The sequence below is a fragment of the Mixophyes fleayi genome, chromosome 2 (genome assembly GCF_038048845.1).
Source record: "Mixophyes fleayi isolate aMixFle1 chromosome 2, aMixFle1.hap1, whole genome shotgun sequence".
Taxonomy (NCBI): domain Eukaryota; kingdom Metazoa; phylum Chordata; class Amphibia; order Anura; family Limnodynastidae; genus Mixophyes; species Mixophyes fleayi.
This window is the reverse complement of record NC_134403.1, coordinates 88991449-89002678: the sequence shown is the minus strand read 5'-3', so window position 1 is coordinate 89002678 and position 11230 is coordinate 88991449.

Sequence of the window (11230 nt, the reverse complement as noted above, 5' to 3'; positions counted from 1 at the left end):
TACGCTGAGCACTGGATCCAGTAACAATCATCAATCCTGAAGCCTGTGTAGAGAGAGAGAGACTGATACTGTGTCCAGTGGCCTGTTTTACAGAGTTTGAGTTGTAAAAAAACAGTGATGATGTCACAATATACACAAAGATAACACTAAGATCATTGTTTATTGGTTCAAGGTTCAGGATAGTTCAGTACAATGCAGGTCATAGGGTAGTTCAAATGATGCTTCTTCAAAGATGGGGGCAACTCACTCCAACTGCGTGTACGTGCTTTGCCTCAGGGATCCGCCGAAAATCCAGTTTAAACTAACCTATTAAAATATTCTGTACAGAGTATTTTTGAGTATCAATCTCATACTAATCATAACTAGGGATCGCAATATACGATCGCTTATCGGTGATACCAGATTCCTGCTGGTGAAATTTGGATTAATAAAAGATACATTTCTTATGACCTAAACTCTAAATATATTTCCGCAAACAACCTGTTGGATCCTCTTCAGTTTGGCTTTCGTTCTCAACACTCCACAGAGACTGCGTTGACTAAGGTTGTCAATGATCTGATCACTGCTAAAACTGAACGCCATTACTTTATCCTAATTCTCCTGGATCTCTTGGCTGCATTTGACACCGTTAACCACTCTCTTTTCATACAAACACTGCAATCCCCAGGTCTTCAAGACACTGTTCTATCCTGGTTCTCATCCTACCTCTCTAATCGCTCTTTCACTGTTAATTTCCCTGGAGCTACCTCTGCTTCGCTTCCCCTATCAGTTGGAGTACCACAAGGCTCAGTGCTAGGTCCTCTGCTGTTCTCTCTCTATACCGCTTCTCTTGGAAATCTAATAAGTTCCTTTGGCTTTCAGTATCATCTCTATGCGGATGATACCCAAATCTATCTATCCTCTCCTGATCTCTCAAAATCTGTGTTGTCCCGTGTAACTGACTGTCTTTCTGCCATATCATCTTGGATGTCCTCTCGCCAACTCAAACTTAATCTTTCTAAAACAGAGTTAATAATATTCCCACCAACCAACAAGAGCATACCTGAGATTTCTATCTCTGTTGATAATATGACCATAAATCCCACCCCACAAGCTCGCTGCCTAGGTGTAATCCTTGATTCACACCTATCCTTTGTTCCCCACATTGACTCTATATCTAAATCATGTTACATACATCTAAAGAACATTTCCAGAATCCGCACATATCTCATGCAAGACACTGCTAAAACCTTAATTCATGCACTTATCATCTCCCGCATTGACTATTGCAATTCCCTCGTTACTGGTCTTCCCAAAAACAGACTCAAACCCCTACAATCTATTTTGCATGCTGCGGCAAGACTGATTTTCCTTGCAAATCGCTATTCCTCTGTTGAATCGCTCTGTATGTCTCTACACTGGCTGCCTGTCATCTACCGAATCCAATATAAAATACTTTTACTAACCTACAAGGCCATCAACAAAGCTGCACCAACATACATCTCCTCTCTTGTCTCAAAATATCTCCCAACTCGGCAACTCAGTTCTGCAAAAGATCTGCGTCTCTCATCCACCCTAATTACTTCCTCCCATTCCCGGTTACAGGACTTTTTTTGGGTTGCACCCACTCTATGGAACTCTCTCCCTCGCACAATAAGACTCTCCTCTGGTCTACAAACTTTCAAGCGTTCTTTGAAAACCTACCTATTCAGACAAGCTTATAATATTCCTCAACCACCCTCTTAACCTCACTACCTTTAGCCTGTTACCGCCTGTTACACAATTTCACACAAGACAACTACCCCCTGACCAACATTGTTGTGTGACAGGATCATTTAGCTTATGAGTCACTTTTACCTTTGCAGTCTGGCTGGGCCAAGATGCAAAATGTATACTTAACCTCATGTGTCAATCTCCCATTATCCCATAGATTGTAAGCTTGCGAGCAGGGCCTTTTCACCTCTTTGTCTGTTTTACCCAGTTTGTTTATTAGTTTAATATGTTTGCCCCCAATTGTAAAGCGCTACGGAATATGTTGGCGCTATATAAATAAATGATGATGATGATATTTAATGTAGGTTTACCATATTGTGATAAATCTCTATGCGCTTTATATTAATAATAAAAGAATGTCAGTTGAATAGTTTATTAAAAGTGAACTATTTACAAATGTAAGTGTGAATGTAAGTGTATTTATTGTGTTTTCCTATGCGATTGCGTAATTAACCTTTGTACGCCGTTGCGTACTAATCGTAATCACACAACTGATATTTATTAATTTAAACAACTTCATCCAATTTGACTTCAACATGGGTTTTCGCTATACAATGGACATATAATAAAACATAAAGTACAACAAAAAATGTAAACAACTATGCTACAAAAAAGGGCCAGCATTCTTTTCAGTTGCTGCCTTATATACCGCCAGGAGGGAAGGCATCTTAAATATTTTAAATATATGCAGTGGCCAAGAATACTCAGGGAAATTTATTACAAGATTAACATGAAGGCATTTATGGACTGCAAAGTTACATTGCATTGCAATAATGTATGGGATTTACACAATGCATTGTGAAATTTTCTGTTTAAAGCTCCAGAAATTCTTCACTAGAAATACAATGTATAATAAAGAAATAACAACTGTATGTATTTTGCATTAAACAGTTCCAGTTTAAGACCTCACCCGTACCGTGCCTTGTCTGACTGCTGGATGGCTGATTGTTTTATCACCCTCAAAATACAGAGTTTAATATTAGATTAATGTGCCCACCTTTTCTAAACTAATATATAATTAACAAATGAAACCACAGCAACAGCTGATAATTTTTTTCAGACAATGAAATTTAGGAACACATGGGGTTTTTGTAGGACCTGGTGGGCCTATTTTACCAGAGGGACCTGGAATTGCTTCATCATCTAACTTTTTTAAAAAAAATCTGTCAGTGGTGCTAAATTCTCATATTCTATTTCTTGAATTATCCAAATCAATGACGTGAATCCATCTGATTAGACCGATACCATTCATAGGAGGAATTCAATTAGTAATGAAGTCCCATCAGAGCCTTCCATGATGAGCTTGCGCTGGATTGAATTCCCACCCATAAAGTTTTATCTTCCAATCAGTCACGCTGTAGCAATCAGCCTACCATAAAAAGTAATGAGATGGATTCAACACACTACAATTTTTCCCATGCTGTCAGAAACGAAGAATCCAAGTTCTAGTAGGGGTCATGTTGGAAGCAGGTTTGGGACTTCCGTTACTATGCTAACTTTGGGAAAAGATGTATAATAATAAATTAAGTTAGAGTTGTCCTTTAAAATATAGAGCTCATTCACACCATTCCATTGTTAATTAACATTTTAAACACTAAAAATCAAAAGCCATCTAAAATTTGAATACTGTATTAAAATTTTTATAATACAGCATATCCTATTTAATTTGCATTAACCACCACTACCAGTACAATAGATTGTATTAATAACAGCTCATCACTGTAGAGTACGTATGTTGACCGCCCCCTACTCCCTAGCAGCATAAGCATACCTTTAAATTGCCAAGACATCGATCAAAAGGAACATGACCAACCGGGATTAGCCAATCAGAATGAAGGAAGGGAGTGAATATGCTAAATCGCTCCCCCCCCCCACCCTTAAAAATAAAGTCTAGGTCCGCCCCTGCCCTAGAATGTGTCTGTGTGTGTGGTAGGGAATTTAGACTATAAGCTTCAATAGGGGCAAGAAATGAATAACTACATAATCTCTTTGAGCTCTCTCTACATCTTGATAGCCAGGATGTGTAAATAGAGAACTGACTTTAGCCTGTAGTCAATACTGTTTGCATTGCACTAGCTATAATTGTGATGTATCTCCAGTTATTGAATTAGTATACCAGCATTTGGATTGGTAGTTGTGGATCAAGCAGAATATATTTGTGGGACTCGGCACACAGTCTGGTAAAGAGATATTTACGGATTTACTTATATTGTGTGGCCAATGAGTGGAATTGGAGTTCCATATGGAGTTATCCGAGCTGTGACTGGCTCCATTTGAACTGTATTATCCACGGTTTATATGACATTGTCAGTGTTTTAGAATTTTAGATAGACTTTATGTCATTTTAATTGTACACTGTAGTGAGTTCTCATAGTTTTATATTGATTAAAGTATTTCTATTTTTAATTCAAAAAGTCAAACCTTTCTTTTCTAATAGGTTTTTTTTCTAAATGATTTTATAAGAGCTAATGGTAACAGAAAATGGTGGTTTATTTTCAGCATTGCTCCTTGTTAACCAGCATGGCAGCAGCTTATATAACTAACCTTTCGCAGCCTTTACCCATATTCTATAATTGTTTTACAATGTAATAATAACTGTCTAGAGCCTGATCTGTATCTGTGCTTCATGGCTGTACATTGAACATTCGCATTGGTTCATTCCAAGGACATTAGTGAGGTCAGGAAGTGATGGACGATGAAGCCCAGCTCAGAGTTGGTGTTCCAAATCATTCCGAAGGTCGAAGGTGTTAGATGGGATTGAGGTCAGGGCTCCGTGTAGGCCCATCAAGTTCTTCCACACCAAACTCGGGAAACCATTGTTTAATGGACTTTGTTTTGCGCACAGGACCATTGTCATGCTGTAAGAGGAAAGGGCCTTCCCTAAACTGTTGCCACAGAGTAGGACTAGGTACATACTGGAGGTTACTCAGTTAATTTTCGTGTCAATCACCCGATAAACGACCACTCGGTCACATATCACATTAGTGTGTATACTTACACGATGAACGACAGTCGTTCCAAAGTGCTGATTGTCGTTTCATTTGGTTGGTCGTACTGTTTCATAATCTCGTTCCAATCACCATCTGATCATGTAGTGTGTATGCACTCACGATCACGATCTCCTTAGAGTTTCCAGAGTCATGGGGGTATATTTACTAAACTGTGGGTTTGAAAAAGTGGAAATGTTGCCTATAGCGACCAATCAGATTCTAGTTATCATGTATTTCGTACATTCTACAAAATGACAGCTAGAACCTGATTTAGGCAACATCTCCACTTTTTCAAACCAGCAGTTTAGCAAATATACCCCATGGTCTTATCAGCCGATGCTGGCAATATACATGCCCTGGTCACTAAATTTAGAGAGTGCTGTAGATAATTTGGATATAGTGCTGTAGATAATTAGGAATAATTTGTTTGTTCGTTCTGAGAATGAAAATTTAGTTTCAGAGCCACAGAAGCTAACGAAATTCGTTATGACATGTGGACAGGGCCTGATCAACCACTAGGCTGACCAGGCTGCAGCCTGGGGCGCTGAGTCCTGGGGGACGCAGCGCGGCACACTAGCAAGCTGTTTTTTTTTTCTATTTTGTTTTTTTATTCAAATGCCGGCGATCGGCTTCTTTCTCCTCTGATGGGGCCGCCCCTGTCCACAAGGGGGCGGTCCCGCATGTTCCTATACCCAATCACGCAGCTAACAGCATCTGATGCTGTTAGCTGTTAGCTGCTGCTGTTAGTCAGTGTATTGCTTAGTGTGGTCACGTGAGATCTCACATCTCACGTGAGCACACTAATCACAGAGAGCGCGCCCGCAGTGACAGTGCAGCTAACAGCGTTGGATGCTGTTAGCTGCGTGTGAAGATGACAGAAGCGCCAGCTGGTGAGAGGAGGAACAGAAGACAGCAAGGTAAGTGCAGCTTGTTAAATATCAGGGGGGGGGAGACACATCGGATGTGGAGGGGGGGAGATGACTGGGGGGACTAATGAACTGGCTAATGTGGCTAACGAGGGGGGTCTTATAAATTGGATATGGGGGGGATTAATGAACTGGCTAGTATGGATTGGTTAGGGGGGATTAATGGAGTGAAAATGGGGAGGTAATGAACTGGTTAGAGGGGGGCTTATGAATTGGATGGGGGGATTAATGGAATGGCTAGGGGGGATTAATGAAGTTCAAATGGGGATTAATGAACTGGCTAGAGGGGGTGCTTATGAATTGGATAGGGGGGTGCTTATGAATTGGATGGAGCGGGTTAATGAAATGGCTAGGGGAGGGTATTAATGAAGTGAAAATGGGGAGGTAATGAACTGGCTAGAGGGGGGTTAATGAATTGGATAAGGGGGATTAATGAAATGGCAATAGGGAGGTAATGAACTGGCTACAAGGGGGGGTTAATGAATTGGATAGGGGGGTCATACACTGTCTGTTGCGGGTCGATAGGGGTGATGAATTAGCTGGTGGCGGAGGTGATGAAATAGCTTGTGGGGGAAGGATCTCTGTATTGTGTGGCGGTGATGTGCATGCTGACTGTGGTTTCAGCGGTCACTAGAATACTAAATACTAGATAGACAGGGCTGGTAAATGTTACTATATGAGTGTAAATAAATTTCATATATTTTATTGTCTATTCTGTACTAGGGGGTTGTTTTGTATCATTCAGGGTTTGTTAAAATTTGGCACTATAATACAATTTTTGCACGTTTTAAATACAGGACTCCCAAGTTTTCAGAAGCCAGGCAACGGACAACGCTCCAAGAACAAGCAAAAGAGAACACCAGGTAGTCTACGCAGTTAATCAGTGTGACAGGAATGAATGAATGCATATTGTGCTGTCATTCTCTAAACGACTATAGGACCAGATGAAAAGCACAGATCTGAAGGTAAATCCTGTGTAGTATTTATGCATAAATCGCCTGACCGGTCGGACGTTTAGTTGTAGGTACAATCGTTGTAGATAACAGATTGGTCGCAAAATTCTCCAGTGTGTACCTAGTCTAGGAAGCAGACAATGCTTTACAATATAATTGTATGCTGTAGCATTAAGCTTTCTCATCACTGGAACTAAGGGGCCCAGGCAATACCATATAAACACTTCATCATCATCATCAACATTTATTTATATAGCACCAGCAAATTCCGTAGTTCTTTACAATTGGGAACAAACATTAATAAAACAATACTGGGTAATACATACAGACAGAGAGGTAAGAGAACCCTGCTCGCAAGCTTACAATCTATGGGACAATGGGAGTTTGAAACACAAGGGCATGTGCTACATCATATTGCACACTGGACCAGCTAGAATTCAAAGGTAAAAGTATTGAGTGGGCTGTGTGTGTGGCAATGTTGGTCAGAGGGTTGTTGTCTTGTGTTAGCTGTGTAGAGGGTGGTATTAGGGCAGATTAAGATGGTGGTTGAGAAATATCATAAGCTTGTCTGAAGAGGTGGGTTTTCAGAGAACGCTTGAAGGTTTGAAGACTAGAGAAGAGACTTACTGTGCGAGGGAGGGAATTCCACAAAGTGGGTGCAGCCCGAAAAAAGTCCTGTAACCAAGAATGGAAGGATGTGATGAGAGTGGAAGAGAGACGTAGATCTTGGGCAGAACGGAGGTGTCGAGTTGGGAGATATTTTGAGGCATGTGAGGAGATGTATGTCGCTGCAATTTTGTGGACGGCCTTGTATGTTAGTAGAAGAATTTTATATTGGATTCATTGAAATACAGGCAACCAATGTAGAGACTGACAGAGTGGCTCAGCAGAGGAAGAACAGTTTGCAAGGAAAATCAATATAGCCGCTGCATGCAGAATAGATTGTAGGGGTTCAAGTCTGACTTTGGGAAGATCACTCCATTGTTCTCTATATTTTGCATATTGATGTTTACGTAGCATAACGGGGGCTTCATACTTGATATTTGCTGTGGGTCTCTTCTACTGTAAAACTCTGGTTCTACCTCTTAGAATGAGGTAGCACCACTTGTTTCATGCTCTGTCAGTGTTTTCTGCCTCCTCCTCCTTTCATACTGCAACAACTAATAGTGACAGGTGAGCCAAGTGACAGACATATCTGTTGCACAGTTTCCATTCTGTACGTGAGAGGAGTCATGATGTGGCTGAAGCGAACACTAACCAGTAGCTGCTCCTATCAGTAATACTCACAGAAAAAGTGGTCACTAATATTAATTACCAGTTGTTATTAGATCATCTTACTTTTGGGAACAAACAAACTTGTTATTTACATTAAAACTACGTGACTACAAAAACTGCCTGTCTGTTGCAGGCTTATTGCATGGTTTTTTTGTCTTGTTCCGAAATCAAGCATTTGGAACCCACCCTCTGCCCCTAAGAATTACTTGTGGTTGTTGGGCTGCACGGCTGCTTTTTGATATGGGGAGTCAAAAACCACTAGAGGGAGCAAACACCTCATTTATTTCCATTTGGGAAAGTACTTCTAGGAACAAGGGAAAGAGTAGATAAATATAATTTATTATTACACTGGCAGGTTCAGGAACATTGCATCTATCAGCTTACATCAAAAATACTGAGTTTATTTACTGGCTTCATGACATTTCTCAGATTAAATATATATCAATCATACTGGTTGACTCTCCCATAATGACTGGGAGACTCACAAATTTTGTGTAGTTCCCCTGCAAGGGTAGGACACCCTCCCGGATCGTGCCCGATCTTTTTGCAAGGTGATGGGGGCAGGGGGGCATGATCACACAATTCGCTGCAAATATATATAATATATACTATCAAAGTGTTTAACATCTGCATGTTGCCTGACTGAGATCATAACTGTGAGTACCAGTATATACCATCTGCTGCAAGTGTTGTAATAAAACCAACATCTTGGTTAAGTTTAAAATGTGTGTGTGGCTTAACCCAACACTGCTGCTGACACCTTTACAGACACCCGCAAATGTTCTGCTAATATTTTCTCCCCTTAGCTTTCTCTTTTTTCCTCCAAACTTTCTCTTTTCTCTCTCTTTTTTTATTCCTGCTCCCTCTTGTAACCATAAAAGATAACTGTGTCAAAGGATTTGAATGTACTTCTATAGGAGGCACTATGGTTGTGAGATAGTTGCGATGTATATATAGGAACATATGGAGATTTATGTAATATATGAAAACAATGTGATATAGGAATTTATAGATATGTAATATACCGCTATATAGGTAAATTTGTGGAGTAATATAGAAGTGAATTGTTGCATTTGTACTATGATGGTAATATATTTGTATTTGTAGTGTATGAGTTTGTGTGAGCAAAGTGGTGGTCAGCATGTTGAGTTTGTAATGGAAGTTAAGGCAGACTCACAACCACACAATGGGCTGCAGTAACATTGTATTGAATAATGCTATTCTGAGACATCCCCTCTATACACATATGATTCATCCCTTCCCACAGACCACATGGATTACAGATTCATCACATACATCCTCTTTCTAATGTTGTTTGGGATAAATATACACGATTAATATGCAAATAGTTTTATAAAACAGACAAACAATATAATGTATTGTATTATATCATTTATTATGCTCTGTTTTATATTATATGTAAGGATTGCTATTGAACATCAATATGTTAAAAGGAAAACAAAGTATCTTTAATTAAGGTACATCTTGCATGCAATCTTTCTTGATATAAGTATTAGCTAATAATACAGGTATCATTGTTCGAGTTAATTTAGAGCAGAAAAAAATATATATTTCTTGGGTTAAACTGGAAACTACCTCAGTGAGTTGTTAATTAAAAAAAATAGTAATAAATAGCTATAAATGGTCATAAGCACATTTGCCTTGTGTTAAGATTTGCATATGATCTGTCTGTGTTAGGATTTGCATAGGATTTGCATATGATCTTACCTCTCAGTTTGTATTACCCAGTATTGTTTTAGTACTGTGTTTGTTCCCAATTGTCAAGCGCAATGGAATTTGTTAGTGCTATATAAATAAATGATGATGATGTGAACATTTTCGTGTTCATATGTTCTAGTTCATCTCGGTTGCTTTCTTGACATCTGGGGTGTTTAGTGGATCATACTGTTGGAGGTGTCCCTTCTCCCTAATCCTACTGGGAGTCTCCATGAGGTAGGTCCTTTATATTATTATACAGGAATAGGTTCATGTAACACCACTTTGTATTCTTAGGGTGCCTATGTAGGCATGTAAATGTGTATGTTCTGGCTATGGGTGATCTGAACTTTCTCTCTTCAATAGTAACATAATGCCTCCACCTTCGTCAAATCACACCAGGGTTTTCGTTGGGTAGTGTCCTGGATTACGCAACACCAGAAGGAGTCTAAGGAACCCTCCACCCCGCTTTTCTGAACCACGGGCACACACATAAAGTGTATTACACTGAATTGAATTTAGAAGCCACACCAGCACATTTATTGCTGAGGCTAAAGCTTTGAAAAGAGTTTTTAGAATTTTATATAAAATTAGACTATTATAGTGTGAACAACACAATTGCATAAACTTAACAAAAAACACACTACAACATTTGATATATAACACCTGAAACATATCTTTCTGACCTATTATAAAATAGAGGTACCTCTATTGCCACTTATATAATACTTCCTAGAGTAAAATATTGATATAAAACTGTACTCAGATATCTGTCTGATTCACTTTAAACATCTATAAACACTTAAAATAGCAATAAAGTCATGAAGAAATAAATACATATATATCTATATAGTTATGGGTAAAAAAACAGGGCCGGAGAGTGCTCATAGTGCAGTGGTCACATAATACCAACAGAATGTATAAAAGATCTGTTAAAAGTTGCATACAATGAAATAATACATTTTAGGCTTATCAGTAATCCTCAAAGCATGGTCCCAAAGCACGACCCAAACCTTAAAACAGAATGATGAATTCCTAAAGGACCTAAAAGCAGTGGTTCCCAAACTTTTGCAGTTCGCGGCGCCCTTAGAGTCTCCAAATTTTTTCAAGGCACCCCTCCAAAATAATTACTGAGCAGTCCTGTTTTAGAAGTCGTTGGGTCAAAAAATTGTAATAAGGATTTAGGTCAGGACAGAAATACTTATTTAGTTGTATGCAAAAATGCCCCCTCTGCATCCAGACACTCTGCCCCCTCTGCATCCAGGCACACTGCCCCCTCTGCAACCAGGCACACTGCCCCCTCTGCATCAGGCACACTGCCCCCTCTGCATCCAGGCACACTGCCCTCTCTCACGTTGCCCCCTCTGCCCTCTGTCCCCTCCTCTGCCCTCTCTCACGCTGTCACCCTCCTCTGCCCTCTCTCACGCTGTCACCCTCCTCTGCCCTCTCTCACGCTGTCACTCTCCTCTGCCCTCTCTCACGCTGTCACCCTCCTCTGCCCTCTCTCACGCTGTCACCCTCCTCTGCCATCTGTCCCCCTCCTCTGCCATCTGCCCTCCTCCTCTGCTCTCTGTCCCCCTCCTCTGCCATCTGTCCCCCTCCTCTGCCATCTGCCCTC